General features: G+C 39.9%; 1 protein-coding gene across 4 annotated transcripts in view; it reads right to left on the bottom strand.

Moving 5' to 3' along the window:
• The window catches only part of DYNC1I1 (dynein cytoplasmic 1 intermediate chain 1), a 336428-nt gene extending 332334 nt beyond the window's left edge, over positions 1–4094 (bottom strand). For 3 of the 4 annotated variants that reach the window (XM_057550173.1, XM_057550172.1, XM_057550174.1), the window contains exon 1: positions 3879–4093. The gene's annotated coding sequence lies outside the window, so the exon portion shown is untranslated. Of the gene's footprint in view, positions 1–3878 lie in introns of all 4 variants that reach the window. The other variant, XM_057550171.1, reaches the window with a different exon arrangement.
• Between the last annotated feature and the right edge of the window lie 17186 nt (positions 4095–21280).

Raw genomic sequence — 21280 nt, 5'->3', positions numbered from 1 at the left:
CAATCATCTGATTCCTTGTTTGTCAAATGCAGATAAAAATGTCAGCCTTACAGGGATGTTGGGAAGAGTCGATGAACCCTAAGTGTGAAAAGGGTAAGTGCCTAGTGAATGGCAAGCAGTGCTAGGGCTGCCTGGGGTCCTGGAGACCTCACTTGGTTGCAGCATGCATTAGTATATGTTGTACTTGGACCTGGGCACTCTAGCATGCCTCTGTAGCGAAATGCCAGCAATGTCCAAAGAACATTTTTTCTTGGCTGGTTCTAACAGGAGAGTTTGCCTTGTTTCCAACACATTTCAGCAGAATGGCCGCTGCTCCTCCCCGTTCCTAAACAGTGCACTTGAACCAGTGGTTCTCAATCTCTTTTTAGTCACAAATACCCAGTCTTTCCCTAGAAAACTGCATTTAGCACAAATGCATAAAATTTTGCATCAATTATATCGGGTTCAATGACCACCTGAAAACTCTCATATGCCTGCCCTCCATGGTGCCTATGACTCCTGCTTAAGAAGACTCCTCTAAACAAAGACTCAGGAGATGCTTGTTATCGGCTGGCACCTGGGTAGTGGCGTCTATGTTACAATGTAAGCTTCACGCTGATGGTCTGGTGCCAGGCTTCCTGCAGAGAAGCAAAGGAAACAAGTCCTGGGTACCAACAAAGAGCTCCCAGTCAAGAGGACTCATTTTTTACATGGACCTGGACAATGGTTTATAAATTTCAGAGTAATGAGAGTGGAGTTAATTTTAGTTAATTCTCAAAAGACGTGAACTCTAGAAGTTCACGGTCCCAGCAAAGTCCCCAAAAGAACATACTTTCTCACATTTCCTAGGGAATGTAGAAGACGCAACAGTTTCTAGTAAAAGGGATCCCTGATCAATGGAACAACTATTTACATGGTATTTGAGATCCACAGAGTATTTTGGGGAATTACTAGTTTCATTAAGGAGACAGAACGAAGGCAATATCTGACTTCAAAAGAGCTATGGTCCTACGTTGGTTTTGCCATATCATCCACACCTACCAATCAACTGGCAAAAAAGTATGGCTACACTTAAGGCTTAAAAGAAATAGCAATGGCTCACAAGGAAAATGGGCAACAAACCCAAAAGAAACAGACAAGCTCAGCTTTTTTGTTTCTCACAGGGGACGCTAGCTAAAATGGATGAGTACTGGTTTTAGAGTCAGACCTGATTTGAATCCTACCTCTGCTATGTATTAAGTATATCACTTAACTCAGTTTTTCATCATCTGTAAAATATGGATAATAATGTCTACTTCATAAGATTAATATAGGGATTGAAATGAGATAACATAAGAGCCTGGTATTCAATATATGAAAATTAACCAGTATAAACTGTCCTATAGAAGAGTACAGTCAGATTGCCCAGGTTCAAATCCTGGCTCTAAAACTTATTAGCCGAGCAATTTTCAGAAAGTTACTTGACATCCTTGTGTCTTAGTTTCCTTGCCTGTCAAATAGGATTACAAATATTATCTACCTCATCAGATTTTTGTGAGGATTAAATAAGTTAATACATGAGAAGTAGTTTAAAGTGCAATGCCTGGCCAAGTGCTCAGTACATTTTAGTAAATGTATTGGTAATGTAATACATTCAGCAAAGGCATGCAATACATTTAGGAAATGTACTGAGCACTGCTAAAGTGCTCGGAATATTATTATCAACCTTTGTTTTATTTGATGGGGCAAAGTATAGGGAGAACAAGGTGATGAAAGAATACACTTAAGTTTGCAATGCATGTGTGTGACCTTTACATTTGATGCTATTAGGTGACAGAAGGAAACAAGGTGACCAGGGAGGATGAGTGGCCCACTGATGTAACTGTTGATGAAGCATGTACACATCTGTCTGTGCTAAGAGACGTGGCTGGGTTTAAAAACTTGGCATGTATTTTACAAGACTCGTCTGCATCGTTGTTTTGAATATGAACAGAGCAGCACCCAGGCTTTATCTCCAAGAATTACTTGACTCAGCACTGGAGTCAAGGAAAAGGCTCACTTATTAAAGGCAGACTCTGGAAGGAGTATTTGGGGAAGTAGGAGGGGTGGGAACAAAGTTCATAGAGCCCCCTCTTAGGCATGAAACATGATGAGAAATGTCTGATGACTTCTTCTTACCATCTCAGTTCATTAGAAACTAGGGACCAGGGACCACCACTTGTGAGAACTCTGCTCCACTCTTCTGTGGGTTGAGTTTATCTTCTCTTCCCATATCCCTAGTGGTGATTATACATAATGATATAGACCTGTAACACCAAAAAAGCTTCAGGACTTATTTCTAGTAGGAGAGGAGGAAAGGCTGGGTGTGGGGAGGGGCTGAACCATCCCTCTCCTCCGGGGCACTGTGCAGAAGCTCAGCAACCCTGAGGTCCAAGAGAGAGGAAGCAGGTGCATCAGTGCCTGAGACAGGGAAGAAAAAGAGATGTGGAAGATGTTATGGGCCAAGAATGGGGCCCAGAGCTGAGCAGGCTGAAAAAAGCCTGCATTGGGCCCCCAACTATATTAATTAAACATACCAATGATGATGCTAGAAGATTTTTAAAAGAAATGGCTCTTGGAGCACTGGATCCTCAAACCTTAAGAAAGATTGGGGAGTTGGTTCCTATGAAGAGAACATTTGATGACTTAGTGGTAACAATGTATGATTTTATTTTACTAAGAAACATAGAAGAGCAGAGTTTGGGTCCTTTTTTTTCCATGCCAAAACTTGCACTGAGTGCAAATTTCAAATTTACTAATACTGATCAACGTCTTTCTCTATAATTTCCACAGTGAAAATGTATACAGAGGCAGTCACCCATATCTGTGCTAATATTACCCATATGATGTCTTCTGCAGCTACCATGCCTTACTGTTGGTTATGTTTTCTGCTAATCTGGCATATTTGCAAGCAATTTTGCACAACCCTGAACTACAATAAGTCTACAATGCCCACTTGAAAGGCATTCCCGGCAAGAAAATGGCTGGCTACTTGTTCTGACCCTTACCTAGATGTGGGAGAGTCCAGGATAACGAATATATTCCATCTGCTGCATTTTGCTGAGCCTCTAATTTCCTAAGTAATTTCCTGTCCTGATCCTGGGTTTCTGTTCATCCTTATTACAAGTCATGAGACTCCCGGACACTCAGTTCCCATCAGTGTCGCCAGGGTCACCGACCTTATGATGACGACGCACGGATTTATAAGGCCAGAGCGATGCGGTAGTGGGAGTGGGGGAAGGAGAGGCACGCGGCCGCGAAGGTGTTTACTAAAACACATCCCCCAGCCACACTTTTTTTTGCAGCAGTGAGAGAAACGGGCACCTTCTTGCGTGAGTGTTTAATTAATGCCTTGCTGGAAGTACCTTCGCTTCCTTCGACTTGGCGGGTAGCAACAGCATTTAAGAGCTTTGCAGACAGCTGAAAATGTACTCAAACAGCACCCATTCCCCTCCTTCTGCAGCTCCCCCCTCCCTCGGGGGCCGTCAGCTGGTTGCCCTGAGGGGTGCGGATTTCACTGCCGCTAACCTTCTGCTCCCCAGGAGAAAACCGAGGCGGGGCGCACTGGGACGCCCCTCCCAGCCCACACGGTGATGACACCACTACTCACTCTTTCTCATCTGCCCTCGCCTCCTGGCTCAGCCGGGAGAGCCGCAACAAGGGGCTGCAGCTGGCGGGGGGTGGGCGGGGGGCTTTGGCCGCTTTCGGGCGCCGCGGAGCACGCAGGAGCCCGGGGAGGGGGCCGAGGCCAAGGTCCGGCTGCGGCTGCCGCGGCCACACTACTGCCCGGCGGCTCCAAAAGCCGACAACCCGGGGGCGGGAGGGTTGAGGAGGAGCGCGGAGGCGGCGGCCCGGGGAGCGCGACCCCCCCTCCCGTTTACCTGGACGCGGTCGGCGGCGGCTGCGCAACTGGGCTCGAGAGCGCGGCCACGGCTCCCCGGCGGCGGCGGCGGCGCTCGTGCGCTTCCCGAGGGCGGCGGGCCCGGCGCGCGCAGGATGTGCTGTCTCACGCTGCGCCGGCCGCTCAGCTCACGCTCCTCCGGGACCCACAGCACTTCCTCCCTCGCCGGAGCCTGACACTGACAGCTCCCTGCGAGCACCCAGTCTGCGGCTCGCCCCGCCCCCGGCCCACGCCCTCCACGCCCCGCGCTCCTCCCGCGGGAGGGCCCTCCGCACCCGGGATCGCGACGAGCGGGTGGCTCCGGCCCAGAGGCTGTTGGCAGCAGCATACCTGGGGAGGTCTAGCCGTCTACCCCTGTGCCACCGGTAGCACTCGCCTAAGTGGCTGCAAACGGAAGAGCTTCAGTGTTGTGAGAGCTCCTGCCGACATGCCAACATGGAACAACTTTCACTCACTGACAACTACTTTAGGTTATTTAAACAGAAATAGAGAAAGCTCAGATCCATCTGTCACGCACAAAGACTGATAGATTTAGCCTTAATTTTTCCCAGAGGAAAAAATATATATTCAGCTTGTCTCCACAACATTGCTTCTTAAAGTCCTAGCTTTTAAAAATCTGGGTAACAAAATATCCTCCATATGCTAAGTGAAATAAGTCAGACAGAGAAAGACAAAGACTGTGTGATATCACTTGCATATGGAATCTAAAACATACGAGGAACTAGTAAATATATCAAAGGAGCAGACGCACAGATATAGAGAAGAAATTAGTGGTCAGTGGGGAGAGGGAAGGCGGAGGGGCGTTTTCGGGGTAGGGGATTAAGAGGTACAAACTATCATGTATAAAATAAGCTGCAAGGATATATTGTACAACACAGGGAATATAGCCAATATTTTATAACTGTAAATGGAGTATACCTTTAAAAATTGTTCACTATATTGAACACTATATTGAATCAATATACCTTTTAAAGTATACCTTTAAAAATTGAATCACTATATTGCACACCTGTAACATATAATGTTGTGTAACCAAGCAGAAACGAATGGGGCCTTCCCAGGGACAGACCCCTCCCCCATATCCTCTGTTTTAGCTGCTCTGTGAAGTGCCTAGGTAACAGTATCTGATGCACATTTCCTGAGTTGTTTTACAGATGCTAAAACCCCCAGGTGGAAGACATTAACTAGTTAACTACTCAATGACCAAGAGCACGCAGCCCCCTGGCCTATTGGCGCCTAAGGACAACCTCTAAACCTAAAGTTAACCCCTGTGACACCGCCCTGTTACCTCACCATTAACCAATCAGAGAATTTTGCAAGAGCTGATCAGGTACCCTGGGGCTCCCCTCCCTCACCTTGCCTTTAAAAATACTTTGCTGAAACACATTGGGGATTTCAGGCTTTTTGAGCATTAGCTTTCCCGGACTCCTCGCATTGTGCCTTATAATAAACGCTGCACTTTCTTTCCTTCACCACAACCCGCTGTCAGTAGGTTGGCTTTACTCTGCGCGGGCAAGCAGACCCAAGTTTGGTTCAGTAACGATTGTATATCAACTATACTTCAATTTTTTTAAAAACCAGCACATATGAAAAAGAAAAAACTTTTTAATAAAAATCTGGGTAACCATTCTTGGACTACCCCAAAGCTGCCGTAACAGCCGAGTTTTAAGGCCCAGAAATGGATTGGGGGATTCTAATCGATGCAGGTTTGGCACCATTTTTAGGTAAGCTTTTCATCATGTTTCTTAGATATCTGTGGGGTCATTGTACATATTAGAATGAAAGTAGAGAGCAAGGACTATATCTCATTCACTGCAGTATCCCCAATATCTACAACAGTGTTTGATGCATAAACGGGTGCTCAATAAATATTCATGGATTTATTTAATTGACAAGTACTACAGTATTTTCGAAATAAATATAGATCTGATTGTGAATACAATATCATACCTATCTATAAAATGGCCTTCCTTGTTCCAGTTTTGCCTTGCTGACAAATTATTGCGAGCATAAGTATGGCTAAAAAAGGAGAGCGTTAAAATGTCTTTAGTTAGAAGGAATTCAAACTATTCCAGAAGAAAAATTCTATGAAACAAATACTTGCCACTGCCATGTATTAGATACTTAATATATGTCAAACTCTACATATATTTTCCTTTTAAATTTTTCAGTAACACTATGTAACAGATACAATGCCATGCCCATAGAAAATGAATCTGTGTCTCAAAGAAGTTAACTACCTTGCCCGAATTCCACAGCTCCTGAGTGATTCACCTGACATCAGAATCCGTGTCCACCTGACTTCACAGCTTATACATTCCCACTTGGTATTACTATCTCTCCAATATGAGGGTTGATGAATGTCCACTACCTGCAAAGCATTGTGTTATGTTAGGAGTTTCAGATGGTCCAAATTTGAGGAGAATATAATCCCTTTTCACAAGTAAGGTTAAAATCCAGTTGAAGGTGGAAAAAAAGAGATAAAGGCAACATATAATTAAAGACAAACCGTAAGGAAATGGTCAAAGCCGTACAATGGGTTAAGAGAACTCAAGTAAGAGCCCATCTGGTATGAGTGGAGGAGATTGTAGGAGGAAATTAGAATTATGAATATGGATAATATTTGAAATGGGTAGGTAAGGTTTTTAACAGTAGAAATGAAGAAGGGAGAACATTTTCAGGCATAAACAAAGCTCCAAAGAAGAGAAAGCACTATGTATACTTAGTAAATGTTGAGTGAGCCAGCTTTTTGGAGCGTAACAGACTCATAGGGGAGCAAGATTTGGGCTCCAGGGATGCTGAAGAGCAGACAATGGAGTACCACCATGACAGATATTTGAGCAGGAAATGACACTTGAGGAGAGTCATCTGAGGGTATCTAAGTATAGGGGACTGGAACAAGCAAAGGCTGAAGAGACCAATTCGAAGTTCATTGTAAGAATCCAGGCCAGGATTAAGAAGGTCTAAATTTGTCAATCGTATTCATCACGAATAGCTTGAAATACATGCCTGGCACAAATTAAACCCTCAATAAAAAGCAGTTGTAATTATTTTTATTATGTACTCAGGCATAGTACAGATATTGGGTGTGGGACTGGAAATGAATAAGAAATAAATGGTGTCTATATTCCAGAGACTCAAAATCTAAAGAAAAGACACCACTGGCTTTAATATCAAGCAGACTAAGAAAAGAAGAACAATTAAAAACATTTGCCATGAGAGATCAAGAAGGAGAAAATGCATTCCAATTGGGAATTTTTGTGATCTGGAAGGTCTTGTTGAAGAGGTTCTGGGTGTTTGTGTTTAGTTAGATGCAAATTTTGACACATGGTGATATGCGCTTGAGAGTGAGGTTAGAAAACAGGCACAAAAAGAGGTATAGACCTTGCTTATTGATAGATCTTAATTTTTTAGAGCATTCTAGGTTTACAAAAAAATTGTGCAGAAAGTACAGAGAGTCCCCACATACCCCCGACAAATTATAAACTGGTCATTGCAACTAACCTGTTTCACCTCTTAATCTAGCTATTGCTTCAAAGTTTGAAAGAAGGTCTTCAAGAACAGATTAAATGGCTACCAAAGAACATAATGGGCAAATTCCTAATTTGCTATACCCATTAGGAGGTTGCTTTAGTGCCTCCAGAGAGACAGTGGTGTGGCTAAGCTCCCCAGTTCTGGAATTAGACTGTCTGGGTGTGAACTTGTCTACCACTTACTGCTTTTGTATATTGGTACACGTTACTAGACTCCTCGAAGACCCAAGTCTCCTAGAAGGCAAAAAGGGGCAATAATACTACATGTCGTCTGTGATATTTCAATGAGTTAATCCATGTGAAGCACTTGACACAGTCCCTAGCATGTAATTAAAAATGCTCAATAAATCTTAGCTATAGTTTGCTATAATTAATCCAGCCTGCATGAAAAGTACAAAAAGTAGAGCTTTGTATCCTCTAAATTCAGTGTCCAATCTTGACATAACCAGACTTGAGGTCAGACCTTAGAGTCACTACTAGCCTTCAAGACAGAGATTCCTTTGCCTTTGTGCACCTGTCATTCATTAGTGCTGAATACAGGCAGGGTCCCTCAGCTGGCTCCTTTGTCTGACTTACTTACCTAGGGCCCCACTTCACACAGGTTCCAACAGAACTTTAGTACACCAGATGCCCTCACATCTGCCAGAGAATCTCCTCTGGAAGTTATTCCTCAGTTAATTATATCTTGGTTGCAAGAGATAAACTGAAAATCCACCTCAGTGGTCCAAAGGCTCTAAAAACACAGAAAAGAAATGTGAGCCATCAGAATCAGCTATTAAAAATGAAGGGGGCCCAAAGAAGAAAAAATGCTTGAAAATGTTCTCTAGTTAGGATGACATGTGCTCTACATCATGTTCAAAATAAAAACCTGTGAGGAAACTAATTTAAAGCACTGCCCAATGTCATACACAGTTTTGTATGGGATATATACCAGGTAGGATATATTTTATGTATTTTTCTATTATATGACTGAAGTTGGTCTGTTTGTGCCAAATCAAAACAATAATAGATGTCCCGAAACAGGTGCATTATTAGTGTTTGAAGATTTATTAGAAATTAAAGAGTGACTTATGGGGAAGTCAATGATTCCAATGTCTAAAGCAACTCCTGCTTTTTGTCTTCTGGACACTTTTCATTAAGGGACATTGCTTATGTTTTTATATAGTAGGTGCAAAAACCCTGCAATAAATAAAGACACACACACAAAATTTGCCTTCAGTTTTGGAAGAATGAATTCAGAGGTGTCTGCTGTATAGCTTTAGATTTCTCTACATGCTTTTTGAATAACTTCCAAGTACAACACCAATTCTACTATAATTACCTATATTTGTAATATAATTGTATTATAATCACCCATACTTCCACCTCCTTCACTTTTGCCACCATGTGTCTTTGCCCCTCCCCTTCCTCCTTACATTTCCTTCCATCAGCTTTTCTTTTGAGGATGATGCTAAGCCAAAATGCATGTTTTTAACAATCAGTCATTAAATACAACGATGAAAATATCTATACAGAAAAAATAGAAGTCTTTGGATCTTAAAAAAATCGTTTTAAGCACTTACATGTATGGAGGAAAATCCAATGATTATAAAACATAAATTATTTATGTCATTTTAAATTCACATTCCATCAGTGTCTAAATATAAATCTTTATTTTTTCCAGCTGTGAAATCAGTATCTACATTCTTCATTGTGTTCTACCTCGTTACATGTTATTTCAAATTTCTATTTCTAGGAATCAAATAACCTACCTTGCCAAAAGAAATTAAACCACAATTTTGGTAAATTACATCTCTAGATTATTTCCTAGAAACATATTTTCATAGTTCTTGTAATTGCTCCTTGGAAAGATTGATCCTAATAGCTCTCCCAACGCTTTAAAAAAGTCATCTGTGTTTTTTAAAATAATTACATATGTATAATAATTACAATGTATCAATATACATTGATACTATGTGCCTTTAACCAGAAAGTCTGAGCATTTTTTATGGTGCTTCATTATTTGTTATTTCTCATGTGCTAACTCTGAATATCATGACCATTTGAGAAGTGGAAATCTAAATATTTTATGTATTTTAGAATACAAATTTTGTATATTACGTTTCTCACTCCTCTTCCTTCGTATGCTTACTTCATTATAGAGTTATACTTTAAGAGGGATTATAAAACACACCTTATAAAATACAATTTTCTAGTATTAAAGGCATGTATAAATCAGAAATATTACATTGAAGTCAAGAACACAGGCTCTGGAGTCAGGCATACCTGCGTTAAAACTAGTGCCTATGATTCACTAGCTGTGTGATTCTGTGCAAATTGCTTAAACCCTTTAAGCCTCAACATCTTCACCTGTAAAATGGGCATAATAGTGCCCATCTCTTATGATTTTAATAAGAACTGAATGAGATGATGCTTATAAAGAACTTGGTATAGTGATCAGCACCAAGTAAACACTAAATTAATGTTAGACATTGTTATTATTATGTGGATGCGCATAGAAAAAAGACTGAATGGTTACACAAAAAATGTTAACAGTGGCTATTTTAGATGATAAGATTATGGACTGTTTTTCTTTGGAATTTATCCTTACTTTCTAAATACTCTATGATGAATATGCATTATGTGTTCCAACAAGCCTGTTAGATACCAGGGATAGGCCAGTAACAGCATTAAGTCACTTAAAAGAATAGAGGTTATATTATAACCTTCTTCCTTCTGAAATTCCCTAAAGGTACTTGAAATCTTATCATCTGGCAGTGAGTATGATATACAATTTAGACATTAGAAACAATAAGCTGTGGATACATGAAGTGCTAAAAAAGGAGTCAGGATAAGGATGGAGCGAGGATGGATAGAGATGATTGTGCCCTCTTACTTCCCGGATAAATACCTACTATCACACGCTTCTCTTCCTGCACACCACTTCTGGCACATACCACTTAGGTGGTTATTGTGACGCTCTGGTTCCATTGAGAGGCAATGAGCCATGAAGGAATCCTTCCCAAGGGATCTTATAATGATATGCTACAGTCTTCTCTGGAACTGAAAATGTACACTGCCCTTGTCTATCCTCCAGGGAGGTGTCCCACGTGGTAGGGATGACAGGATAGAGCCATGTGGCCAGTGGTGCCCTTGTGACCTCCAGGTCCTTGCTCTCCTACATTTGCTAAGTATTCAGATTAAATCCTTTGTAGAGGGGATGTTGGAGGAGGTCACTGAGAGGACATGACTGCCTGTTGACACAAGAGCTGAAGCCGGGGAATCGGACAATGGTAGGTTCCTCACCCCGTCCCTTGTCCTTGGAATGCATATTCTTCTCACTGTTCCCACAGTGGGAGCCATTCCAAGGACACAGCCTTGAGAGAGCAATGTATTGTTGAGGCCATCTGGACTGAATATGTGACTGAATCCAGTTAAGGGCTCTATATCAGCTTTTAACATTCTGCCTGGTAGATGCGGAGATCTACTCGTCTTGTGGCTGCCAAGACAAATGCCATATGTAAGTTCCCTTGCTTATTAAAACTGCCACCTGCCAATCTGGAGTGGCCTCGGTCTTTAGTCTCTCCTTGCGCTCTGTGTTTGAGGACCAGTTTGGAAACAAAAGGATAATACAATTCACATTATTGGCCAGACTATTTCTAAAAATATGGCCTAACTGTAAAATGTAAGTTTAGTTTATGGGAAGATAGTGAAAGAGATCATCTTCCACTTAATAAGTTTTTAGCATGAAAACCAATTAACACATTAGAAAGCCTTTGATGTTTTAATATTCTCCTATAAGAACAAGATCTTAAGGTTCACTTGGAGCATTTCTTTGCCTCTTGGTTGTATCTACCATATTTTGAAAGATTTTCAAATTGATATTTTGAAGCGAACTCGTTATTGTTGCAAATACACATGTGTATTCAAATACTGAATAACAGTCTGAGGTTGATAAAGGATGATTCATAAATATTTTAAAAAGTTAGCTGTATGTCCATTTGTCATTGAGCCTTGGGGTCATCTTTTTGCTTTGCTTTTCTTACTTTGCATGAAACTATTTAACAACAGTAATGAATAAATTTTTTCAGAGTATTTTAAAAATTAGACTTCAACTTTTAATCTTTTGTTAGTGAAATTATATTTAACGGTCTCTTTTAAAATATCTTTTCTTGTTAACGTTTTCTTACCATATTGACTAAAAGTGAGAGAAGATAAAATATCGTAAGCTGCCTAAAGCTATAATATGTCTTTCATTACTTTGACATTCTTAATATTATATCATCATTTTTAAGTCAAACTTTCCCCCTCACCAAAGGCTCAGGTTGATGGAGATAAATTGCTAACTGTTCAAATAGTTTCATAACATTCTAACTTGTCAAATAGGAATAAGGTCATACAAGAGCATGCTAAATGGGATGATTAGCCACCATTAATAAGAGTCTGAAAATCTTTCTATTTTTCTTTACAGTCAAAGAACTACAAATACAGATAAATATGTGTATTTTGAGAAAACTCTTTTGAAACATTTCAGGTCAACAAATTAATAGGCATCCAAGTAATGTTCAACAAAGCCAACAAGTAATATATTTCATGTTTCATTTCTATAGTGGAGTGGAGAAAAAGAGAGACAGAAAATTTCCCAGAAAAGTTGGAAATTTGACAGAAGTTCCAAAGAATCGTAAAGAAAACAAAAGAAAAAAAATAGAGACAGGGAGTCAGTAAACTTTGAGATTAGCTCTTGTGTAAGATAAAGTACACGGTCACTTATTATTTCAAACACTTTTGTACGCTGGATAGATGTTAATTGGCTTACTAACAGTTTTTAAATGTTCCCATCTCCTTTGGGAAGCTTATGGTTTGCTTTTATTTTCAAACATCAAGATTCATCATTAAACATTTTCTAATGGAATTCCAGGAATTTTACCCATGTGTGAAGAAATAACTTGGAGTTGACACATTCACGAAAATAAGTGTCCTATTCATGAATTTACTAGATACATAGCCTCAGTGGCCCTTTGAATTTCACAGTTCTTTAGGTTTCCTTATTTTTTTTTTTTTTTTCCTGTGTGAAATCCTACATAGACATCTCATACCACAATGCCTAAGGTCAGAATCAGAACCAACATTTTGAGCCATTTTCTCCAAATCAGATATAGATTTTTGTTCTACAAATATTCTATCAGGCATCATTTATGGATGAACATTATTTAAGGCAGGAAAAAAATTGGGGAAATCAGTATTTTAACCACTATTCATAAATTGCCACCTATTCTTTAAACATTTGTATATCCTGTAAATAAGCATGCTACTTGTGGCAGAAGAAGGGAGAAAGGGAGACCATTTTTATTGGTTGAAACATAATCATCAAAACAGTATCAGTGTATTTTATGCTTTATGGATATGATACATTCATAAACCTCAAGTGTTGGAGAAATGAGGCGGTTTTGAAAGACTAAAAAGGCAGTCAGGCTTGGCTTTAATAAATCACAATTTTGCTCCTCTTGTCACTATGTGCTGTTCTATTATGACAACTGACATTCAACAAACATTTTCCAAGCACCTACTATGCGCTAGGCTCTTTCCCATGTGTTAGATTTCATCATCATCATTCCCAGACTCAGTGAGGTTAAGTAACTTGTTCAAGCTCTCACAGCATGTAAAGAGTAAAGGCAGGACCCTAAATCAGGATGTTTGATATAAGAACCCAAGTGCTTCACTTGCAATATAGCCTCCGTGTATCTTACTTTGGGGTTGTATCAGGACTGCTATGACTGGATTTTGCACGCAGACTCCTTAAAATTAGAATTTGGGCCAGGGTGTCTAATCATATAAATATTCACTTGACCTTGGACAAGTTACTTACGTTCTCTGTGCCTCAGTTTCTTCATTGGTCAAATGAGGATATTAACAGTACCTACTTCACTGGGCAGCCCTGAGAATTAAGTGAGTTAGCATTAGAAAAATGTCGCATACATAGTGAGCTTTATTATTAAATCTTGTGAACTATTTATGATTACGAATTATGTTCTTAGAATTGTGTTCTTATAGAGTTTCATGTCTACATGGATATTTGGTTTTTGTCTTGTCTTGCTTGGTTTTAATTCTCTATTTCTGATGTTGGGAGATGGTGAATAAGACAAAACGGTAGCAGCTGTTGAGCTGTTAAAGGAAGAAAGCTGCACAAAAAGGAGATGGGAAAACATAATTACTTCAAGAGATACCAAAAGGAAGGGGGAAAAAAAGAATAATATCCCATGTCAGAAGGAGAGTTCCTAAAAACTACCCTAGAGTAACACACACACATGCATGCACGTCCTGATAATTGTCTCTATAGAAATCAAAACTTGGGGAGTTGGTGGTACAAATCAGCACACTAAATCCAAGACAATAAATATGAGGGGTCAGGTAAAATGAGCAGAATATGCTAATACACTCGCATTCTCAGAGGCCTCCCCTGCACTCACTCCCAGCCATTTCCTCCCTGCCACCTGCTCCTGTCCCTGAGGCAGCCTGTTAGGGGCGGTGGTTAGCTGGGTCTCTGACCTCCCACTACCACATCTATATGCCTCCTGCAGTCACCCTCCCTCGCCTGTCTAAATCCATCCCTTGCTGCACACTGGCCCTTTGAAGGTTTTAATCAGGCGCCGATGCTGAAGTTTGTTATTCTTACCAATGGTGGTGATCAAAATCATGGGATATACTCTGAATCCTAAACATGGTCAGCTTTGCAAACAATGTTTATGGACTCTTTTGTAGCACTGAGTGTTAAGGAAGAAAAACATACCAATCCTATCTTTCAAATTGCACGAGACTGGTTATGAATGATTAACCATTGCAGAGACAATGGAGAACGTGCTCAGACTCTCTAGAGGCAGTGGAAATTAACCATTAAAAATGGCCTCTTAGCAGAGGGCTACTTTTAACTTCACTCTACGTTTATTTTTTCAGTTTTTATTTTTTCATTTGTGCGATGCGCTTTGACCTTTTTATGGAAAGTTTTGATCATTCTCTTTAAATTCCTAACTATGGGGGCCTTTCCTTTCCACATGAGAGTGTGTGTGTTTGTGTGCACCTCCCCAACATGTACATGCACTTGGTAAGGGCAGGTAGAAAGATAATGACACTCTGATACATATTTCTGAGCAAATTTTTGAGATCTTGGTTAGGTCACTTCCTCACTGAAGGCACTATATTTCTTTTATCACTTTCAGAGACAGTTTATATAATTTTTAAAAATATGAAGTATAGTTGATTTACAATGTTGTGTTAGTTTCTGGTGCATAGCAAAGTGATTCAGTTATATATATATATATATTCTTTTTCAGATTCTTTTCCACCATAGGTTATTACAAGATATTGAATACAGTCCCCTGTACTATACAGTAGGACCTTGTTGTTTTTCTATTTTATATATAGTAATGTGTATCTGTTAATCCCAAGCTCCTAATTTAACCCTGCCCAGGTTATATAATTTGATGGTTCTATGATCTGATAAGAGCTGTTTTCAAGATTTATAGAGGTGCTAAGCACCTCTTCTCAGTTTCTGACTATAAAAAAATTGCAATGTCTTTGTTAAACTGAAAAAAAAATACAGTCAATCATTTAGGTTACTAATTTACAAAATAAAAAATCAGAGGAGAGTAAAATTCCCACCTACCAAGTCACTCCACTTTTTACTAAAATCTGTGTTATAAGCTTGGTCAAAGGCTGAGGCAGTAGAATCAAATGGTTCCAAAATACTGTGGTTTAAAGATAATGGAGGTATATTAATCTCACATTATATCTGTTCAGTGAGCACTCCAGGCTGGGGGCTCTAGGTAGCTCTGGTCAAGGTGCTTACTCAGAGACTCGAGTTCCTTGCACCCTGTTGCTTTGTCAGAGCAGGTCTTCATCAGCAGAGTGGAAGCTGAGTCACAGGTGAGGGACCTATAGCTTGCAGGAAGTGAAAAAGTGACGTGCAAGCCCACTGTCTTAGGCTCAGATGTTGAAACAGCACAGGTCACATCTATACACACTTCACTGGCAAGAATTCAGTCACCTGACCTCACCTAGCTAAAAGAGCAGCCAGAAAAAGTTGTCTCTAGTAGGGCCCACAGGAGCCCAGCCACAGCTCTATTGTATAGAAAAGAGAGATTGGAGTTTGGGGGACAATCAGCTGTCTATGTCACATCCCCTTAGTTTCTAAAGCTAGACTTTGGTAAATTTCTAGATATTATGAACCATATTTTTAAATATTCAAAAATAGAATCAAATAACTGTTTTGGAAAAAATAATAATACCAAGTGTAAGATGTAGGATGACAGGAGTTGTATAAACAATCTCATATACTCTGAAGGGTATGCATGTTTTGTATCTTCTGTTGGATATCTGGCAATTATTCCAATACAACTTCCTTAATAGTGGAAGTAGAAGTGATACAGTCAATTATTAAACAGCTTTGCTGCTTAGTTGTCAAACACACACACAGACTGAAAAGAAATATTCTGTATTTCAGATTAAAGCTGTATCTCCCAACACCATATGAATCCGGAGGAGTACAGGAATTTGGAAGTGGCTCCTTTACTCTCTTCTATTTGTCCTCACAGCTACTTAGTATATTTATGATCTTTTATCTAGGCTGACAGGGCTACCCCATATGCCCAGGCCTTAATAATCCTTGGGGAGAGTATCTCTCTTTCTATCCTCTTTCAATCAGTAATTTGTAATTTTTACCTTTTTGACCCCTTTTCCCAGAATCTGGTTCCTTTAGCAAAGCAGACTGTCAATCATTTGGGTTCATCCAGATCCACTCTGGATGAGGTGAGGCTGAGTGAAGTACTGCAAATGGAGTACATGTGAAAAATCAATCAGTTTATACTGCCATATTGACCTCATCTTAGCATAACTCTTTTTTTTTAAATTTAATTTATTTTATTTTATTTTAGCGTAACTCTTGTTCATGGTTTTGCTTTTAAAAAAGTTTCCTTCTCTTCCTCTGCGTTAGGTCCGACTCAAGGTTTAGAAATAGGTGAGGGAAGAGGGTGCAGAGTGACCTCCAGAGGCATACCCAGCTTATCCTAGGTCAAATTAGGTCTCGCTAGATTTCTTTCTACCCCTTACAGGCAGCTGTCCTTTGTCCTCTGCTTCAGAATCTGAACCACCAACCCATCTCCAAAAGTGCCCCACCTTTTTCTTTGTGCTTTTCTGCATCACACTGATTAGGTCCAACAAGTCTAAATTTTAGCAGCTTGAAATTTAGATCCATGGAAGAGGCCTGGCCTCCTCTTCTTGCTGGGGTGATAGTTATACCATCCTTACCCAAGGTTGAGCGTTCGTGGTCCCCACATCACTCTCATCTTGCTCCTTGATACCATTCCTCTTCTAACTTCTCCTCACAGAGGTGAGAGGGGCTCCTCTTTGGCCTCACCAAGAGTGTATTGATTCTGTTATGGATGTTGGTGTCAGTGGCCTGAAGCCAGGTATTTTCCCTCTCTATCAGCTCCCGCAGGGGTAAGAAGCTTCTACGTAACAGACTGAACTTCAACCTTTACTTGTTAACATGGATTCTAATTAGTTTACTATTAGGGCTCTCTCCTAGCAGTCAGGTATGCCTACCTGAAATCTTGGCACTTTTCCTGGATGACCAGGTATTTGATTTTCAGTGTTATATAGTCCTATAGCAACAGGCAACCTCTTAGCCTCTTGGAGTTTTCTCTTAATTTAGTTATATATGAGAGTGAAATTATTATTTTGTTCCCTTGTCATAAACAGAGTTTAAAGGAAAGCTGGTGCAACTTTAAGAAATTGAAAAGGAAACTAGAGAAATAGCTTCTTAGTAGCATTGTTTTCATGAACTAGGAAATATATTTATGAGTTTGTCTTTTTTTTTTTCTGGATGAAGAGTTACTGTAGTTTTTCGGACTTTGAGACTCTTTGGATGATGAAGTCTAAGCTTAGATTTTTTGATAATCCATAAAATGGAAGATAGTCTAAAATATTTCAATCCTTTAAAATGTACTGAGATTTGTTTTATGGCCCAGCAGATGTACTTTCTTTGTAAATTCTACCTGCACTTGAAAATATTGCATCTTTGGCTATTGTTGGTTGGTGTGTAGTATAAATTGCCCATTAGGATAAGTTGGTTGCTAGTATGGTCCATGCCTTCTAAATATTTTTTCTTGATGTAAGGGTAAAAGTGATGACTTCCAAGCTCTTGACACGTCACAGCTAAAACCAGAAGTCTCAAGAAATGAAGACTAAAAACCTGTAAAATAAACCCAAAGAAGCACAAGGAAAGAAATAATAAAAATAAGGTAGAAAATAATGAAGTAGGCAACAAGTCTCTGATATCAAAAATCACCAAAAGTTTGTTGAAAATTGATAAACACATAACAATACTAAGAAGAGAGAATGCATAAATATAAGAATATCAGGACTGAAAAGGATGAATCTCACTAGAGATCTTTAAGGCATTAACAGTAAATAAGAAGATGTCAAGATATTATAAACAATTTTATGCAAATAAATATGAGAATATAGATGCTATAGATTTCTAGAAAATACCACTTATCAAAACTTACAGAAGAAATAGATACCTAAATTGATCTATAATAGTCAAATATTCACAATTTCTATGATATAGACTGATGATAAAGAAACTAAATTATTAATAAAAATCCTTCCCAAAAAGAAAACTCCAGGCTCTGACAGATAGGAAAAGAAGTTCTATTTTTTTGAAAAGTAAGTAATAAATAACTCCAATACTTCATAAACTTTTCCAGTGAAGTGCAATTATGAGAGGAAGAATGCATGTGGGATATTGGGTAGTCAGTGGTGTGGTGGGAATAGGTATTTGCCAGTGATCTTTGCGCAGCAAATAAATCCCATTCATATTCTTTAAAACAAAAGAACTCACAGGGGCTTCCCTGGTGGCGCAGTGGTTGAGAATCTGCCTGCCAATGCAGGGGACACGGGTTCGAGCCCTGGTCTGGGAAGATCCCACATGCCGCGGAGCAACTAGGCCCATGAGCCACAATTACTGAGCCTGCGCGTCTGGAGCCTGCGCTCCACAACAGGAGAGGCCGCGATAGTGAGAGACCCGCGCACTGCGATGAAGAGTGGTCCCCACTTGCCACAACTAGAGAAAGCCCTCGCAAAGAAACGAAGACCCAACACAGCCATAAGTAAATAAATAAATATTTAAAAAAAAAAAAAAAAAAAAAAAGAACTCACAGCACATGAGTGTTTGTAAGAGACAGAAGCTTCATCCCACCATGAAAACTAAAAAATACCAGATGTTTCCTTCCTTACCTGGCATTTTGAATGTGGAGGAAGAAACAGGAAGACATAGAAAGTTAGAGATAATCCACGGTGGTGGAATCAGTATGGGCTCAGTCACTGCAATGCAACCCTGGGGTACAACCTTGGATATGTTGTCTGCTTCCCAGTCTTGCTGGAATCCTGCTCATGATCTGAGCCAAGGTCTTTACCTTTCCTGTCAAATCTGTGAGCTACATAACAGAATTGTAATGTATATATTCCTTTTTTCTTCAGTTTAGCCAGAGTTCAGAGGTACAATCACCATGCATTTCCTAAGTACCCTGAGGTGATACTACTGAGAAAGTACCAGTGCTTTCCACAGCCCATTCACAAGGCGTTCCAATACCTTCTAAAAACCCTCATTAGTGTTAATTTCTGCCATTCCCAGAAGTAGGGTTCTGGCCTTTAGAGAAGATTTACCGTTTCCCCACTTGAAGACTCCACTACTTTTTGTCACCTTGAATCTTTTTGCTGGGCTCTTGGCCAGACTTCCCCTCTCATTTGGGATGACTGTCAAAGTTTTAGGTTACTGAATTCATGGCTGCTGATAGATAGTACAGTCTTCAGGATGCAAGTCTTTCCCATCCCAAATGGCAATAGAGAGAGTATCAGGGATTTGAGCCCAGCAGTGGAATGGAGCATCTACATTTCTGTTTTTCAACTTTGACCAGTCATAAGACCAAAAAGTTCAGTTTCTTGAGCTGCTATCCATTGCTGTCTATTCATGCCCAATTTAGCACTCGTAAGGACATTCGCAGTGGTTTGATATACATCTATACTATAAAAGGTATCGCAATTCATATAAATCTTAAAAGTTGACTACCGTATACTTCTTCACATCTAAGAATTTTAATTTATGAGGAGGTAGCAGATATAATTGTCTGGCTGGATCAACCTAGCTAATTCTTTGGTTTTCTCTATTTAAGGGTACTGCTGTTATAATACCACTTCAAGACTTCTAAATTGGCACTGATGTGAAATATTGTTAGGGTTGAGAAAATTCAATATGTAACACAAATGCTCAGAATGGCTGCTCTCAGACCTCTTCCCACCTCTCTTGCTGAAGGATCCAGAGGCTCTCAATATTCTGAACTCAGAAATCTTCCCTGGCTCTGGGCTCATCCCCAGTTGAGAAACAGTGGGTTCCTCATACGTCACAAAGTTGCAGCAGCGACTTTATCAAGATCAGTTCCAACCCTTATCAAGATCAGTTCCAACCCTGCTCCTCCTAAGTCCTCCTGAGGACATCAGAAGTTTCACATAGTTTCTATCACCTTCTTCTTTTTTCTTTTTTTTTTTTTTTTTAAATTGTGAGTCACTTTGGGTGTTCACAAATTGCTCAGGGGTGACCTGTTGAGTGATGGACAACGAACCAAAGCGAGAGTAGGAACTCTTTTTTTTTTTTTTTTAATTAATTTATTTTACTTATTTATGGCTGTGTTGGGTCTTCGTTTCTGTGCGAGGGCTTTCTCTAGTTGCGGCAAGTGGGGGCCACTCTTCATCGCGGTGCACGGGCCTCTCACTATCGCGGCCTCTCTTGTTGTGGAGCACAGGCTCCAGACGCGCAGGCTCAGTAATTGTGGCTCACGGGCCCAGTTGCTCTGTGGCATGTGGATCTTCCCAGACCAGGGTTCGAACCTGTGTCCCCTGCATTGGCAGGCAGATTCTCAACCACTGCGCCACCAGGGAAGCCCATATCCCCTTCTTCTGATGAAAGGTTGCTGGGCCTTGGAAATACCTGAGTCACTCTCAAGACTGGAAAATTCTACCAGACATGATTTCTCTCTTCTCATTATTCTCTGAATTCATGAGTATCTGACAATAAACTTGTATAAAACCAAAGATCCCAGCCAGCCAGTCTATTAAATAAAGTACAGTTTATTGGTTAAGCTTTTGTTCAGTTCACGATATCTACCAAATCCTAATTTCTCCAGAGTTCATCCAAACCACGACGATTAACTCTATCTAAAGATTTCAAGACATTATTTTTCTATCTTTAATTAAGAATTTAAAGATACGATCTCTTAAATCATTTATCTCAGGATGATTTTTCTAAAACGAATTTCCTATTGTGTTGCCCTGTTTTAAATTCCTATACTGTACATTTTCTCTTAGAGTGCAGGTTTAACTTTAATAATCTCCTGTATTCTTTGGGCCCCAAGGAATTACCAAGGACAAAAACATCTAAACTAATGTCTGAAGGTCCTTTACAGATTCCCCGCCTCTACGTACCTTCTATTTGACTATGGACACTAGTACACAGAACAGGTTCTGAGATTATGCTAACACCCAAATAGGCTAACACTGAATAACATGTGCCTCAGCCTGGCTTTACTAGAAAGCACAGCCTGAGAAAAAGGCTTATGTGCCAATACCTTATTGGAGAGTATGCCCCAGGGGGCAGGAATGAGAGACAATGGTAATAAAGCAGGAAAAACCAGAAAAAGAGATGCATCATTGAGTTGGCTCTCCCCTATGTGTGACTGGTTGCTCAATCCCATGGGATCACCTAAAATATTAAATGTTAAATTTATTTTAATCTGATTCAATTTAAAAGTTAAATGTTAAA

Source organism: Balaenoptera acutorostrata, chromosome 7, assembly GCF_949987535.1.
Source record: "Balaenoptera acutorostrata chromosome 7, mBalAcu1.1, whole genome shotgun sequence".
Lineage (NCBI taxonomy): Eukaryota > Metazoa > Chordata > Mammalia > Artiodactyla > Balaenopteridae > Balaenoptera > Balaenoptera acutorostrata.
This window is presented reverse-complemented; position numbering and strand designations above follow the sequence as displayed.